This window comes from Alligator mississippiensis, chromosome 2 (genome assembly GCF_030867095.1).
Source record: "Alligator mississippiensis isolate rAllMis1 chromosome 2, rAllMis1, whole genome shotgun sequence".
Lineage (NCBI taxonomy): Eukaryota > Metazoa > Chordata > Crocodylia > Alligatoridae > Alligator > Alligator mississippiensis.
Window position 1 is genome coordinate 124,581,374 of NC_081825.1, and position 16,672 is coordinate 124,598,045.

At 40.9% G+C, this 16,672-nt stretch overlaps 1 long non-coding RNA gene across 1 annotated transcript in view; it reads left to right on the forward strand.

The window, feature by feature from the left end:
* LOC109285003 (uncharacterized) overlaps positions 1-16,672 on the forward strand; it is a 162,187-nt gene that overhangs the window by 135,325 nt on the left and 10,190 nt on the right. Inside the window, exon 5 of the long non-coding RNA XR_009459858.1 lies at positions 13,208-13,371. This is a non-coding gene — a long non-coding RNA (uncharacterized LOC109285003). The remainder of the gene's footprint in view (positions 1-13,207; positions 13,372-16,672) is intronic.

Below are 16,672 nucleotides of genomic sequence, written 5' to 3' on the forward strand. Positions count from 1 at the left end.
AACTCTTTGTCCTGTGATGCCAAAGAAAATGGTAACCTTTCTTCTTAACACTGAACCGTCCTTTGCTTTGTCCCTCTTTTGTTTGTTAACTTACCACAGAGGATGTTTAGAAAGTTGTTATATCTCTTGTGAAATGTCTAGAAATGTGTTAGAATAAAGCAGCATTTTGTACAATGTAATATTTTTTTTCAAAAGATGATTACCCCCCCATGCACATACTTTTGCAGTGCCTGGGCAAAACTTTTATACATTTTAAGGCTGTCAAACTATCCTTATTTCAGTGCTTCCTCTGAAGTATCTGGCACAGACTATTTTTTGGGTTAGAGCTTGTCTGACTTTTTCTAATTTTCAGTTTTTGAATCACAACTTTAGGGAACCTGCATATAGCTTTGTCTTGTGTTCAATTGGTTTTAAATGGTGGTGTTTTTGAAAGAAGGAGATTGTAAAAAAGATGGGAATGTCAGTGACTTCAGAGAAATACATGTGACATGACAAAAGGGTGAAACCGTTCAGGTGGGTTTATGGTGATGATGTCTCTGCATGGATTTAGTGTCTGGGCCTTGAAAATCCATATTAAGCATTCAGAAGGGCATTCTTCCATAAGCTTCTCGCACCTTAGACTGTCCTCTAAGTCTATATATGCATGTATTACTTGCATACCACACACACACTTCCTTCCAAAATTTGACCTTCTAAAATTGAAGTGCCTGTCTTAAGCAGGAAAGCTGAATTTCAGTTCAGAATAGAAACAACCCACTTAGATTCCTTCTCTAACCGAACTTTAAAACCAACTGCTAAGTAGCAGCAGTGGCATTTCTATTCAAGCAGCTAAGGGAGTCAGTTGACTTAATAGCACATTGGTCTTCAATCCACAGGTGACCACCTCTCCTTTTAAGTGGTCTTAATGTTCCACTAATCAAGATAACATTTCTTCTGGTAATTTTACTGTCTACTAACTCTCCTGGTCTCTCTTCTATTTATTTCACAGCCCTACAGACTGTTTTTAACTCTTTTCAAATGTGTAGATCTACCCATGGAGGACTGTCTTCAGTAGCAGCCACAGTTTGAGTTTCTGGCTGAGCATGAAAGGGAGGGTGAGTGATCTGAAGATTAAGCTTTGTCCTTGCACTGTGAAGCCATAACTATGGGGAAATCATTTTTTCTTCATTTTGTCTTTCCAAAAACCATGTGTCTTATTTAGAGGTAAGGGGTGACATGAGAGGATAGTTTTTTTAAAATGGCTTGTTCATTAAACACCGCTGAATGTTGCACAATAATATTTTCCTGGAGAGAAACTAAATACCAGAGGGAACATATTCCAACTATTTGTGGTTGATGTGGATTGAAGCACCTAAAGGTGATCCCTGTTCTTGAAAAATCACAAATGGAAAAAATAGGTGGTTCCTCACGGCTGTGTTTTTTTTATTTATTTATTTTTACTTGCTCCTAAGGCTACTAGAATATGTTATAGAAGTAGATGCATTAACAGTTTTCCTAGTTTTCCTGGGGCTTAGGCTCCTAATCAATGGAATAAGATCTGAGTGTTTAAAATAGCAAAAATCCTATATGAAGGTAGGCACACTGGGACAATGTCAAATGCTGCTGTATCAAGGGAGCCATTGAAATCAGTAGAGTTGTTGGACCTGTGGGAAAATGTACCCATAAAAAATCTTGTATATATTTTTCAAATGTTTCCTATCTGCAACAACCTAGGAGAGGCACCTTCCTATAAGACCTGCCCTCCCCCACTTTGCCTTATGTGCAATTTCCTTTTTTAACATCTTGCCAGTTATAAGCAGATTTGACAGATCTTCTGCTGGCACAAATGGCTTCACTCCATTTATGTACATATATTGTTGCCATCTTTTTTAACACCAAATGATTTGGCCTATTTTGACCATTAGCAGGAAGGCCATCCTCTCAGAGCATGACTTTGGAGGTCTTGGAGTCAGTCCTTTGACATGATTTGACACCCTTGAGAAGGATTTTAACTGGAACTCATCCAAGTAATGCAGAGTTCTACGCTGTAGATACAAAGGCACATGTATATTGAATGACTAGGTTTTAGAAAAATGTCCTGTTCATCCACTGGCTGCCCTTCCCCTTCTCAGTTGCAGGATCCCACTTCCAAACTTTCTTCTGAGACAAAGCTTGGAGTAATAAATTAACTGAATGTGAAAATCCACTCTGCCTGACCTATTCCAGCTGCAAAGATTCCCCTCCCTGATTCCCACCCTCTCTTCTTTTTGCTATGATTTAATTGTGTTTAAAAATAAAAATCATCTCCCTCTTGCTGTCCCATTCCAGCTGCAAATTCCTGTGTTCCATGTAGGAGCCATATGTTTAAAATAGAGTTCTCCTTTCTCATTCAGAGACAGTTCACCAGTGCTATCAATAAGAAGGTGAGGAGCTCTGCTAAACGTCTTAAAACAAGGAGTATTTGCAATGACTCTCCTGTTCCTGCACAAGAGGTACTCTCTCACTTCAGCTGAGTGAATATAGTAGACTAGTCCCCCAAGGCTGTACTTTTTTGGAGCTGGAGTTTACATTAAATTACCTCCACACAAAAACACAAATCATAAAGAATTAATCTTTTGAATCCAGTAGTACAGCCAATTGTGGCTCTTGGAAGAGACAAATAAGATGATCATTCAATGCATAATGCTTTCTAGCTACATTACTACATTGTATTTCTAATTTAGAGTTTTTTTTCCCTTTTCAAAATAAAATTGCACTTTCCCTCTTTGTCCTATTAGATCTTCTAAGTCCCAAGTATTATAAGAGCAGCACTTTTAGAGGCATTAAACAACTCCAGCAATAGCTGAAATTAGTAGTTGTGGCTGATGATGCCCCTGTCTAAGTAAGACCGTAGACAATTGAACAGAAAGAAATACTTCTGGAGCACTAGCTGTCATAGGCAAAGGAGGTCCTCCCACTCTACAAACACTTGTTGCCTTGTGAGATTATAGTAGAGCTGATTTGTACTATTCGTTCGCAAAAGTGAATTATGACAATCAGCCTCTATCTTTCGATGTGTGATTTTTTTTTTATTTTTTTTTTTTCTTTCCCATTGGCAAACACTATGAACTGCTGCCATCCTTGTATCCACACTGCAGAACTCTGCGTTTCTTGGATGAATTCCAGTTAACATTCTTCCCAAGGGCATAAAGTCATGTCAAAGGACTGACTCTTTATGAACTCCAAGAGGATGCTCCTAGGGAATGGCCTTATTGTGTATGGAATTTCTTAATCTTAGCAGCTGGAAGCCCACCCTCACTGTTCCATATGGCATTCTCATGATACTGGTTTTGGAGTTCATGATGATGGATATATTGAAATGTAATCTCCAATAATATTAGGACCAAATTATATCCTTGGAAACCTCTAAGAATGCTGAGCTAAAAGAATGGGTGTGCCCAGCACTCCAACAATGATGAAAGGAAGTATACTGCTTCCAGATCACTGCTTGACATGAAATGAAGCATAGAGTTTGTTGCATCATTGTAAAGGCACAGCCTATACATCTTCTGGCACTTTATTGCTGGTACCATCTGATGTGAAGTGTTGGGGGCAAACGTCTTGTGCCATCCTAGTGTGCCCCTTCTGACCTAGCACTGCTGTTAAATGCTGCTGGAACTGCTGGTGAGTGCTGCCAGTAGTAGTAAATGCCTTCCCATCTCTTGTACATCTGACTGAGCCATCCAAATAGTTGCTGCACCTGGGGTAATGGAATGGGATCCTGTTCTTTTCCTCACAATTTCTGGATTCCAGCATAGGTAGTGATAATCATAGTGTTGCCTCATAATTAGTGATGCATAATACTAGCTACTGCCATGACTGCACTTATTGGAGATGCCTGTTGAAAAGTTCCAGTGTTGCAAAGAGAAAAAGCTGCTAGAAGGGTGTTCTCTAGTAGGACTCTGCAGATTTGAAATTCATTCCTTCCCCTCATGCCATAACCACCCTTTTATAAATCTACAGGGCACAGTGTAATGCATATCTTTTCTCTCTCGTCTGAAGTTAAGAAATTCTGGAGGCAGTTTTATAGGCTAGATAGTACTATCTGCCACTTATTGCTAGAGTCTGAATGAATTGTATTGAAGAAGGCAAGGACTGAACTGTATTGGTGAATTCTCAGAGATACCCTGAGTTGAGAACAAATGCTCTTGGCAGTGAGTTTCCTTATTTCTTTGTACCTTCCTCTTTGCATCTCTCTTATGACAAGCTATAATTTTGAAAGTTAATCTATGGTAGAGAAACATCTGCAATGGTTTTGTTATGCTTTAGTTTATAAAAAAAGAAAGTTATACATGTACTGAAATATAACTGATTGTTTCTTAGAGATTTGAGGAGTGAGAGATTAGAATTAATCTTAAAGACTCAGAAGAAACAAATCAACCATATTATAAGCAAGCACAACTCCACTAGAGCAGCTGACACTTTATCAGTGCTGTACTTGGGCCATAAACTGTAAGCTAGTGTATCATAAAACCTTAAGCTATAACAAATGTTAATGAAAGATGTTGTTCACTGTAGCTATAGATTACATTGTGCTTCTCTAAATGCACTGCCTTTGCAGTATCAAAACAGAATGTGCCAAATTCAACCTTGCTCTGACTTCAGTGGACTTGCATCAGAGGGGAACTTGGATTAGGATATGATGCCAGGGAAGCATAAGATGGTTCATACTGTAGTCTATCAATGTATCTCATCTTGGCTAATAGATATTGGTATGTAGGTGCACATGCCCTATTTTGAATATATTCTCTCTTTTTGAATATGGAAATCATGTACTAAGAAATCTTGTCTAAATACTAACTACTGTTCCAAAATTCTAATTTAACACTTCTTAGAAAAGAAACAAATCCCACTTACAGTTTGTCCTTCTTCCTGTCCAGTTTGTTGAAGCAGATAGGGAGAAATTCATGTGAATCCTTAACCTTGAGGCTCTCAGGAAAGTAAGTAGATTAATAGCTCAGGATAACCAAAAAGACACTAACAGAATATGACTCATGCTATATATTTTAAAGGCTTATAGCTCCTGTTACTGATAGCATTTGATAACAAAGTTATATGAGGAATCTATGAAATCCCATTGAGTTCAGTAGAGTTGAAAGGATGTAAAAGAGGATTTTCTCAAGTGTGATGTACAGTTTTAAGAAGCAGTATTTTATCTTAATCTATCAAATAGAAGATATTATTGTAGTCCATTGAGTCAGTGATGCTATGTCATTCTGTCTGAGGGTCTGCAGGTGGGGTACCTGGAATTGATCGTATTGGTTTTATAGCATTGATATGTTGTAAAAAAAAAATTAAAAAAAATCACTTACATCATTTATATAGGTTAGTTTATTCTTCTCACTCTGTCACTTTTGGAAGGCTCTTTAGAAAGGAGATTAAAATATCCCACCATCTGACATAATTCTAGCGTTCTGATGTCAGTGTTGTATATAAAGGCAATACTTACAATAGAGATATAGCAGCAGGATGCTATAAAAAGTAAACTACTTTAAACACCCACGGTTTCTAAGGATGTTAACTACACAAAAACATATGAGGAAGTCATTGACTGCTGAAGGTTTCCTGAAGCTTGACACTTAACTGATATGCCTTGTAATGAAATGCAGAAATTGTGAAAGCCCAGACATTGTGTAGGTTACAGAATTCCCAGCAGTAGTAGAGCAGCCTTCATTATTAGGCGTACAATTGTGAAGAGTGGCAGAAAATGAATTGCTGGTTGACAGGAACAAGACTTGCCTTCCCTCACTTTAGCTATTTTTTCCCCTGAAGTTGTAAAAAGCGGACACTGTGGACTCAATCTAGTTTCTACTGAAATCAGTGGTACAGCCCCCATAGATTTCAATGGGAATAAGATTAAGTTGCTTATGCATGTTGTTTTAAGTAAACTTGATTCCTTTCATCCCATAATGTAGACACATTTTCCTCATTTAGAACTATTTTGGCCTCCATACTTCATGAGTAGTCCCACTGAAATAAATGATCTACTCACAGAGTAAGATACCACTCAGCATGCATGAGGGTAGAATGATTGTGCCATTCATCTTCCCCAGGGAAACGATATAATTAGATGTCAGAGTATCCTTCATTATTAGCCAATTGGTGCAGCAGTCTTATGAATTCTGTGTAAAGTGCTAGCTAGGCCTTTACTTAAAGGCTGTCTTTGGGAACTTTGTAAGCTTGTATATTATATAACAAGTATTTTATAATACAATTAAATGAAAATAGAAGTTAAATTACACCAGGAAAAAGAGAGCGCATAGTAAATTATAAGTCACCAGATGGTAATTATTGAAAGTTTGACAAAATGTGTCAGCCAATTGTAGTAATGCATTTACATACTCAGAATTTTAACTACACCAAGGTTTCAGTCACCGTTATTTACTTACTAACTTTAAATAAAGGATTTCTTCTTTGTTCCTAACTAGAAGCAATAATATAGTCTTTTCATTCCTTGTCAAATGGCCATTCAAAAAGATGGGATTTGCTCAAAGTCCAAAAGTTCTGGATTATTTCAAGATAAGACAAATGAATGTAAAGAGCAAGGTATCTTCACCAAGAAAAGAATGAAACCCCTTTAAGACAATCTTTCCCATTCCTGCCAGAGACAGTGGGTATTTACTTAAGTTAAAGGTATCTTATCAGTTTAAGAAATGTACTTGCTCAATCAATAGGCACCTTTTAGGAAAATTTAAGAAACTTAAACCACTAACGAACGTGCGTATTTTCTATTACTACATTAAATGTAGCAACAGAAAATTAGAGAAATATGTGGAATAACTTAGGAAAGGATGATGCTTATATATTATATATAATAGGGAATATTATAGTTATAGTGGGATAGTTATAGTTATAGTAGTATAGATATAGACTATAGATATATAGTATAGTGCCTTGCCTGATTCGTATAAAATTCACATGTGCAAATTGTGAGGAGCATTACACTGGAGTGACTGTTGGCCAATACTGTACCTTTGCATGCTTGTGCTTTGGGGGTAGTAAAAACTGTGTAGCCCAGATAAGCAACATAGCTTGGGGCAATCCTGAGATAGAAATCCCAGATGCTGCCTACACCCTACCCGGGACCAAAGTCCCTGACTTTACCATAGCTGTGTGAGAGCAGATAACACAGGAGATGAGCAAGAGCTGTGGTTTCCATGGAAGCAGTTTCTTCACTGCATCCTGGTCTCAATCAGTCAGGGAGGCTGCTCAAGAGAGTATCTTCAGATATCAGTATTTAAATAAGCATTTGCAGAGATATAGCCAACTTCCATGAGATTGAAGCAACCTCTGCATTTGTAGACTTTAGTGAAGGAAAAAGAATACTTCCTTATGACGCTCCTCAACGCAGCCAATAAGTTAAGTAATCTAGGCTTTCCTAAACCTTCTGAAACTCAAGAACAAAAATTCTAATTGCAAAGCTAAGATGCTAGAAATCAAACTGATGAAAACAGCAAAATCTGAAGTTGCATTAAAAAATTTTCATCCTGTCCAATAGGGACAGTACTGTAACAGGGTCCATTATCCCAGGGTCCCTTCAACCTTTTCACGATGGTGCAAATGGACAATGGCTCTTTGGGTTACGGTCATTTCTTTCCAAACATATAGCTCATTTTCCACTGTTTTTGAGATTATCCTGTTTCAGAAATGAGTAGTCCAAGGCTAGATCCACAAAAGCATTTCAGAAATGGTTAAATCTCATCTTGAGTAGTTAGTCCAAAATTTCAGTCCCTATTACCCCTGCCTGCAGTCCATGGGCACTTTACATTTTGACACAAAACTCCCCCATGCATCGAAAATTCTGCTGTTGGGCATGCCCAGAAACAACCTAGTCCTGGCAGTACTATGCAGTTCATCACCTGGCTCATCCCAAAGGCTGACTAAGATCTACAAACTTAACTCCTTTCTGTTTGTCACCTGAAGGGCTCAGTTCAGGAGGGATCTAACAGATCTGACTTCCTACAAACTAAGCATGACTAACAGATTTGACTTTCTATAAACTAAGTATTTGTATCATAAACATTCACTGGAGCATGGACAGGAAACGAGGTTTCCATTATCCCAGACAACTGCTTAAATCACTAAGCAGAAGTGTCATGTTCCCTATTATACATACTGTCCCTTTAAATGGAAGAGGTTCAACAAGACTCTGATTGCCCCTCATTCCTCTACCCACCAAATAACCCATCTTCAACTAAACTGGCTTTGACACTCTAGCCAGCTACCTGTTGGATACAGAGGCACAGAAGCACTTTCTTCTTCTACTGTGTTGGAGAGAAATGACTAATTTTATGATTTGTTTTTAATGGCTAAGCCCCCTAACTCCAAAAGAGGGTTTAGGCTTTGATTTGTGAATGGAGGGTGGTTCCCTGGACAAAGAGAGAGATTTAGGACATAGTCCCATCCTCACTGTTTCTCATTCGGTACTTCAGGAGGCTTATCAATGATTAAGCTTGTTATTTTGAACTATGTTCTTAGGCACTTATCATTTCCCATGCCTTGTACAGAAAACTTAGGTGCATCTGTCTTGAAATTCTGGATTTGATTTGGGGGTGAGGACCTAAAAGTTAGATGTCATGAAAATCAGTACTTAAATTCCTTGTGTCCCTCTAGAATTTTGAAAGTACTGCTAATGAGACATCTTGAATGGGACCACCAATTGGACTTCAGTTTTCAAGGTTTAACACGTGAGTGGGAATGAGCGAGTGGGGTATGTTTGGGAATGTCCTTGCTAGGATGTGCTGGAGGCATATTCTGTTTTGTCCTGTTAAAGTTTTTCAGAAGTGCATCCAAAATCACAAGTTACTTTTCAAAATGTTGTTCCCTGGGGGTTTTGGGCCAATACGAGTCAGATGGTATGTTGGATATGGGCATTTAAAGAAAGGCAGAAAAATCCGAGCTGACTATATGAAGAGGGGGATTATTCAGAAGGTGGCTCAAGGTAAGTGTCTCTGGATTTAGAAGAGATGAATTGTGGAGGAGGGGGTTTGCTGCTAGGAGTATAGAAAGTGTAGCTCAATATGGGAGGGAGTGGTCACAAGAAATTCACTAGGGACAACATATGTCACAGCTTCATGAAAAGGGATGGACCCATACATAAAAACTGGTAAATCTAAAAGGAAGTATCTAAAACCATAACTGAGCTAGGGCTTGTTTGATAATAGCCAAGATAGCAGTGCTTGGGGGCAAGAGGCTACATTGGTTTCAAATTACTGCTGTAGACTTGCTGTGTTAACCCTGTCATTTTGCTCCTCTGCACCTATTTCCCTTTTCTCCCATCTGTAAATTGGGAAAAGATAGGCCTTGATACCTAAGCGTTATGCATCTATGTGCAGAAATAGTGGCAAAGCACTTTCTACGTATTAAACCAAGGCTGTTAAATGTATTTATATTCATACTTAAATATTTCTTACAGTTAAGGAAAGCTGCTATAAGAACAGAGATTTACTGTAGTTAAGTTATTGTGGGCATAGCAACACTGCTGTGTGTGCACAGATGCTTCTCGGTACATTCCTGAAGTGATCTAGTGTACAAGCTGCAGTGCTGGCTGACTGTTGACAGTGGTGTTTCAGTTTGGCCTGGGATTTGAATGCCAAGGAGAGTAGTGAGAGAGAGAGAGAGAAGATGGCTTTTGTGGGGAGTGATGCCAGCAACAGACACAGAAGTAAATACCACAGCTGCTTAATCCAATGGTTCTCAACCTTCTGGCCCTGCAAGCCAGATGCATAGCCCAGCACTGGTTTGTGGGTCGGATCCCATAGGTGGAGTTGATCCATGGCCTGATCCATCATGGAAGTCAGCATGTGGTCTGTGAGTGTGATCTGGCACATTGGGCTGGCTCTGTACTGAGTCTGGCTGTGGAGCAACCCTGCATGCCATATTTGCAGAGCTATTCCATTTGGGCCATGGGGCTCCCCATGAGTCCAGAAATTTGGTAGTTGGGGAGCAGTAGCTGTGTTAATTGCCATGTCTCTAGAAACCATAGCAATTAATGCTGCCAAATTTCAAAACCCATAGGAAACCCTATGTGCCGGATGACATGGCCCTGTGGACCAGAGATTAAGCCACACTGGTTTAACAAATCCAGAGATATGGAGGTGATGGTAGTGACCACAACATTGGAGAGAGATGGACTGTGGTGCATGTAAATCAGCAGTGGTGGTTCTTGGGAAAGGGAATGTGACCTCACCCATGTTAAATATATAGCTGCTGTAAAGGGCTGTGGGTTCTCAGGTTTTATATACACATCACATTGAAACATAACTTTGGTTACCACTGATGGATAGAGTGAAACTTAATCTGAGCTCTGTGACTTTACCCGTTTGGCAAAGGAACCACTCTAACTATAGAGAAAGTGTCAGTAGGAAATTATGAAGTATTTATTTGAAACTTTAATAAAAGACTTTCCTGAACTACAGCTGCAGGTGGAATGTAAGGACAATCTCAGAGTCTACAGCGGGGGGGAAAGGGATAGATGGAGTTCTTCTGTTGAAAATAAATTAATTTAATGTGTATGAAACAGGAGAATTCCCCTGTTCCATGAGTCCCATTCCATCTCTCCTCTAACTGCCATGTTTTATTAAAAAGGTATTTTACATAGTGAAAAGATTAATATATAAAAATTCAGGAATAAAAGTACAATATTATAATATTTATTTTATATATGGAGTGAGTGGTTTGTGGCATGTAATAAAAGTAAATGGTATAATTCCTGAGAGAACCGATACAAACTGTTAGAGTAAAACCTTGTAGGTCTTTGCTCTACAAGAATTTATACTGCCTCTTTTTTTCACTAATAAAGTATTGCATTTATTTTGATTTGAAAATGGTGGGTCCAATTCTCTTCTTGCTTGCATCCCTTTTTAAATGTAATTACTCCTGATTTGCCACAGGTTATATAAGAGGAAATTGGACCCTGTATATGTAATCTGTCAAATGTTGGAGGAACTTTGATCTGTGAAGCATTTTAAAGGGTAAGAAAAGTAGTACTGGATGCAAGGGGAAAAAAGCAGTAAAGGTGATAGTGACTTTAAAGGTCTACTAAATGAGAAAATATAATCTTTTGTATAAACGGATGCTACCCTATAAAATATTAGAGGAGGCTGTAACTCATAACTAAATCCTCATCAGCCATGCTATTATTAGCTCAGTTCTGGATAAAAGAAGTTTATTTTGGCTCTGGGTTACATCATCAACTTTTATAGAGCTATACCACATAAATGCGATCAACATTGCTCAGTTGAGCCATAACAGCCCCTTCCATACTTTTGCACAATGACCACCTCCCTCTCCCTCCTTGGCTTAAATTATTTTGTGCCTCTTATTCTTCTACTGAAGTCTTTAGTCTCTTTCTTTAGTTTCTTTCTACCTGACAGAGTCCCTATCATATCTTGATTTTTGCCAAAGAACTCACTGCTCTTGTGTAGATATTTGTCCTCTTCTCAGTCCTCCTGAGGTCTCAGAACAGCATATTTATTATTTTGAATGTTATGATAGGCCTGATTTTGTGGCATCAGATCTCTCTGACTTAAATTTTGATGCATGTGTTTGCAGAAAGGAATATGACATCTCTGCATGAAGTGGGCAGGTTTACAAAGCTAGCCTATAATAACACCTTTCCATGGGTGCAGTGTTCAGTGAAGTAGAAAGTAGAAAAAGAAAACAGAAGGACAATCAAACTCCATTAAGTTATTGTGTGCACGTGGGTGTACATGTCGACATTCATTCTTATGAACATTCGGAAGGGAAAAGGGGAGCTGCTTGCCATGGTGTGGTATGGGCTCTCTAATAGTATTAAAACTCTTTGGCTAGGAACAGATATTACACATAAGCTGGTTTAAGTGATCAGAAACTGGTTTAAACCTGTAATAGAACAGCTGTCCAGTGCACATAAACCAGTTTGAAAATGGCTGAAACCGGTTTGAGATAATGGTTGAATGTAGTATCAGACTTAACTGATTTGGGTCAAACCTGTTTATGCAATGTCTGTCCCAGACCCCTTGCTGGTTTAAGTTAAACCAGAGTCCCCCAGCATCCTGGCATGCTCTCTGGGCTGGGTGGGGCTCTCTGCTCCACAGCAGGGCTGGCCCCTCCCCTCTGCACCCTGGCTAGAGCTCCAGCAGAGACTGCAGGCACAGCAGGGTCTGCTGGCTTCCCCATGCCCTCCTGCCCCCACCCCTCACTGCTTAAGCAGGGATCCCTTCCTCCTCTCTGCCACAGCACAGATCATAGCCAGCATGTGGTATGCTAGCTAATGCTGTATAAGGCTCCAGCAGGGACTGCAGACACAGCAGGGTCTGTCTGGCTTCCCCCTGCCCTCCCCCCTGCTCAAGCAGGAAATCCCTCTGCAGACAGTATGATGAAGGGAGGGAGATTGGGAAGCTCCATATCATCAACAGATGCATGCACTGCACCCCCTACCCCCACCCCATTGCCTCAGAGTGCTAGCCTGGGGCTGGGGGCTGGCAACACTCCCACCCCTTGAGCAGGGGAAAAGCCTGGGATGGTGCAGGCAGACCTCTCCTAATGAGAGAGTCCTGCCAGGGACTGGCCACCCCCCCCCTGAGCTCAGCACTGTAGGAGGGAAGGGAGGGCTGCTCTAGCACCCCCTGGCTTCTAGCCTGAGCCACTGCAGGCATATTCCTGAATTTCCTCAGTCCAGAGAGAATGTCTGTCTGGTTACAAACAGTTCAGCCTAGCCAGGTTAGACTAACCTGCAGAGATTGCATCAATTCAGGCTCCGGCTTTTTGAACGTCTGTCCCTAGCCTTCTTGTTTATGCATGGATACATTCCCACTATAAGGTACACAGGCTCTTTGGCTCTTAAATAAAATTGTATTGTTCTTTTTTTCCTAAAACCTAGACCCACATCCTCATTTACATTAATAGATTGCTATTATAATTTGGAAATCAAAAAATTTCTTGTTTTTGAAACCAATAGACTTCCACGTAAATAAGGCCAGGAGAAACTGTTGAAATGTCCAAATGGATACAACTCAACAATTGTGCCAAAGAAATAAGTAAATGTAAAAGCAAGGAAAGATGATAATCTCTCAGAAAACCTTCAGGAATCACTGAAAACCCTGAAATATTTAACCTTCTTGCAAATAATCTCCAGAGAAATATGTAAGTTTATATATTTTTGTGCAAGTTCCTCAGTTACTGATTTATGTTGTTTTATGTCCCAAAGGCTGATGCTGTCCTTGAATTCAGTTACTCCTGTCAATACTGCTTCTAACCCAGAAGATGACTGTAGACAACGGCACAAGAGTGAAGCACATGTTTCTTTATGACCTGCTTGGGATTTCCACAGATATAGCACCATGAAGCTCCATTCTCCTCACACTAGTGAAGGTAGCAATTATTATAGCTAACTCTGTTTCCATTTTAGCCACCTGCTATTATCTAAAGTTTTAGACACCTGAAAATTTCCCCCTATCAGGCCGAAATTTTCCATATTTATAACTTGTCTACACAATGCAGTTAGTTACACAGCAAGCCATTGGGTAAATTTACAGTGCTTTAGCTACCGTGTGTTAACTTCCCACACATACACTATTAATAGGCTTTAGTACTCCAAGTTATACCATAGAACCACTCTGAACACATACTAAGTGTGCCCACATGAAAAGTCAGTGCTTTGCAAATGCATATCTAAGCTTATTCCCTAACTTCTGTACGGAGAGAAGCCCTTGGGCTTTCAGCCAAGGGGAACTGGAGATCCACACACTGTCTTTGACTGTTTTTGATCAGAACTACAGGATGACTGATCAAGGACTGAAAGTAAAACCTTGTCTTAAACCTAACACACTTTGTGCAGAAGCACTTTTGAGTAATCTCATGGACATTGATTTTTTTGAGGTGCAAGTCTCAAAAAACCTTACTTCTGCATGAATTCAGAACATTTCACACGGTTGTTTCTGGCTAAGTTAGTAAAGCATAAGAGAGGTAGCACTATACTCACCTACTTGACTTTGTCCATTGCAGAGAGACTTAGTTAGCTGTGTTAGTCTGAAGTTAAGTAGAAGGCAGAGGGAAATCTTCAGTTGAACCTTTTAAGATTATTTCTTGCAGACTTTAGGCAGGACTGTGATTAATATTTCTCTGCTGCCACCAAAACAAGGCAACTGCTCATCATCTGTCCTAAAAGTTAGAGCTGGGACTTGGCGACTGGATTTCATACCTAATTGTGCCTCTTGCTGGCTGGGTAACCTTGTGCAAGTTATTTCCATCCTAGTGCCTTAGGTTCCCCATCGGTAAAACAGCAACAATGATGCCAACCTCCTTTGCTAAGGCATTTTGAGGTTGATTGCTGAGAAGCAATATATAGGCTATACTTTACTGTTTATTAATATCACTGTCACAGAGCACCGAGGTACCCTGCTCCTAAAGAGGAGAAACTGCCAGAGAAAGAGCCCTAGCAGTGAATAAGGAGCCCAGCTGGTGGTTGCCAGGGCAACTGGAGTCGGCAAACGACCCACACCTGCCAGCAGTCAACTGGCTGTAAGGGGCAGGGCCTGGCTCTTATAAAGCCCAGGAGCTGAGGCCAGGGAGTCCCCTACCAGCAGCCAGAGAGAGAGGAGCTCCCGGAGCAAAGATGCGAGAACCGCAGGTACTGCTCAAGCAGAGTAACGGATGGCAGCTCTAAGATGTCTCAGCAACGTGGGTTTAGCCAGGCAGCTTTAAGTTATGTTATAGCCTAGGGGCTTGTATTTTGTTTTGTTGTTACACTGGTGGTTTGGGTGAGGCTATAAGGGGATGGAGGAGACCTCATAGGGGACCCATAGTAGCGTGGGGACCCCAGCACCAGTAAGGGCATGGTGTACGGGGTGCATAGACCCCAGCCCCAGAGAGGGGTGGTTGAGAAGCCCCAGTGCGGGCGTGGTGAGCCCCAGAGAGGGGGCACTATTGAAAAGCCCCAGAGCGGGCATGGTGAGCCCCGGAGAAGGGGGCAGCAGTGTGGTGAGCCCCAGAGAAGGGGGCAACAGTGTGGGGGACCCGAGAAACGAGCGGCAGTACAGAGACTGCCCTAGAGAAGGGGGCAGTACAGAGAAGGCCCCAGAGAGAGGGCGGCAGTACAGGGAGGGCGAGTGTAAACCTGACAGACCAACGTCTATTCCAGCTGCGAGGCTTGGGGCGTGGTATAAGGGGTGGTTGGAGCCAAGCATAGCCCATAAGACTAGGGTGCCCAGGAAGTACCCATCATAGAGTGAGACCCACGAAAAGTCCGGGAAACCACGGGGTCTGAATCAACACCAAGAAGTGACCAAGAGGGCATAAGGCAGCCTCCCAAACTTATTTAAACATCAAAGAAGTGGCGGACGAGAATTTGAGGGTGCCCTTGGGCCAACTTGGCACAAGAAGGGGGCCCTGAGGAGATCAAGGCCTTCCTGTAGGACCCCGCCGTGACAATCACTATTATTTTGATGGCTACTTGAGGTCTGCAGGGCATGCAGAAAAGTGACTAATGAACTGAGGGAGCTAAAGAAGGTTAGGGAAAAGGAAATCTGACAGCCCTAGAGATACATATTTTTTTCATTTCAACCATTCCTATATGTCCAATGCCTAAATTTTTCAGCAGAACAAAACTTATTACTGATGTGAGGAAATGTCTGCATTCAGTCTGAGTCTAATAAGTGTTCCACATGAATCAGTAAGATCTATACATCAATTAAAATTGTATGCATTTTCCTCAGTTCTAAGTCATTAACCAAGCAACCATAACATCATTTTAAACTTATGTATGAGTTGAATTAGCCACAGGGTAGATAATATATAGCCGAGTGATATTTCTATTATTATTATTATTATTAATATTATTATTATTATTATTATTATTATTATTAATTTGCCACATTTGTAATTCAAAATACAAAAAACAGACACTACTATTTGGCAGTGTACATATGGTATGTGTGTGGGATTCTCCCTATTGCTCCCTTTGTTAAAAGCAATCCACATGGTCTCTTGAAAGATTCATAGACATTTGGGCTGGAAGGGACCTCAAAGGATCATTGAGTCCTGCCCCTGCCCCAGGGGCAGGAAGTCAGCAGGGATCATAGGATCCCAGCAAGATAAACATCCAAATGTGTCTTGAAGGCGTTCAGAGTAGATGCTTGAACCACCTCCAGTGGCAGTCTATTCCAAACCTTGGGGGCGCGAACAGTAAAGAAGTTCTTCCTTATGTCCAGCCTGAATTGGTCTCAGCAGAGTTTGTAACCGTTTGATCTTGTCATCCCCTGGGGCACTCTCGTGAACAGACGTTCTCCCAGATCCTGGTGGACACCCCTTATAAACTTATAGGTGGCCACCAGATCACCCCTGAGCCTGCACTTTTCCAGGCTGAAGGGTCCCATAGCTCTCAGCCTCTCATCATAAGGTCTGTTTTCCTGAACTCTGATCATGCACGTGGCTCTTCTCTGAAGTCTCTCAAGCTTCTCCACATCCTTTTTGAATTGTGGAGCCCACAACTGGACGCAGTACTCCAGCTGCAGCCATACCAAGGCTGAATACAATGGGAGAATGACATCCTGGGATTTGCTTGAAAAGCATCTATGGATGCAAGCCAGCGTTTTGCTCGCTTTACTAGCTCTAGCATTGCATTGAAGGTTCATGGCTCACGTTCATCTTGTGGTCAATCGTGACTCCCAAGTCC